The sequence below is a fragment of the Aptenodytes forsteri genome, unplaced genomic scaffold (assembly GCF_000699145.1).
Source record: "Aptenodytes forsteri isolate BGI_AS27 unplaced genomic scaffold, ASM69914v1 Scaffold229, whole genome shotgun sequence".
NCBI lineage: Eukaryota > Metazoa > Chordata > Aves > Sphenisciformes > Spheniscidae > Aptenodytes > Aptenodytes forsteri.
The window spans coordinates 4,390,857-4,392,333 of NW_008795863.1; positions in this window are offsets into that span (position 1 = coordinate 4,390,857).

Sequence of the window (1,477 nt, forward strand, 5' to 3'; positions counted from 1 at the left end):
GCCTGGAGCAGCAATGCAACTAATTCCAAGTCCAGCGGTGGAACAAGCCCATCCCCGCGGGTCGGTACCATTAAATGTCTTCTGGAAGCCAAATCAAGTAAGTTGGATGCACATACCTCATCACCATGTGAAGTGCATTTAGAGCTTCACACCTGTGAGTTAGAATAAAAAATATGCTAACATATGCAGCAATAAGGTGTGATTTGTGATGTTAATGACTTTCCCATCTATACATTTACTGACAAAATATATTGCATAATTTATGAAATTGCTTTCGTGCTTAGAACACAAACGGTGCCTCCTGATTGGCTCAGTTCAGTGCCATATGTTGTATAGAAAATGTATTTATACTCAATGAAGATATAAATTGTAAGGAAGCCTTGAGTACAATGATAAAATTATAAACACATTTTCCGCCTGTTGAACACAGAATTTATATTTGTAATCTTATCTTGTTTGTGTTACAACAGTCAGCTTGGCTTCTGTTCTTGCCCCTAAAGGCTTTCTTCAAATATTCCCTTACTAGAAATGTTTTTTGAAACTGTACAACCAGACAATTAAGTGAGTACAAAGAGCACAATAATTACTTCACACAGCCAGTACCGTGTCATGTGTGGTAATGTCTTTCTTCCTTTTAGTTCATTTGATCTAGCGATATGCTACACCGATAGACTGGCTTCCAAGTCCATACTCAACTCAGTTACCATCAGTTTGAAGAGAACATTGTTGTTCAAAAAATACATAAATGTGCAAAACTTTGAAAACTGGAAAGAGTTGAAGTGATCCAGGGATTTTGCATTCTCATTAACTGATAAGAGCATTTCAAATTTAAACTCTGCTGCTATATTTTTATATATATATATATATGAAAAACTCCATTTCCCCTATTGTTTAAGTTATGATATAGCAAGTTACTTTAAATCTAACCACCAGGTTCGTCCTTCCTGAGAGGATTTAGGTGTAAATTAAGTTATGATAGCAAGTTACTTTAAATCTAACCACCAGGTTCGTCCTTCCTGAGAGGATTTAGGTGTAAAATATGCGAGAGGAGAGGTGATGGTGGCCATTGTTACCTGTACATCAGCCTGTGGAGGCAGATGGACCCCTCTGAGGATGACTCATCCTGTGGCCATCTCTGCCTCCACAGGAAAACAGTCTTGGGGCAGGCAGACTCCTAGCAGGGTCCTCAGTCAGGTGGCCACGATTTAATGACCGAGTGTCCTGGTTTCGGCAGGGATAGAGTTAATTTTCTTCCTAGTAGCCGGTACAGTGCTGTGTTTTGGATTTAGGATGAGAATAATGTTGATAAGACACTGATGTTTGAGTTGCTGCTGAGCAGTGCTTACACTAAGTCAAGGACTTTTCAGCTTCTTATACTGCTCTGCCAGTGAGGAGGCTGGAGGTGCACAAGAAGCTGGGAGGGGGCACAGCCAGGACAGCTGACCCAAACTGGCCAAAGGGACATTCCATACCATAT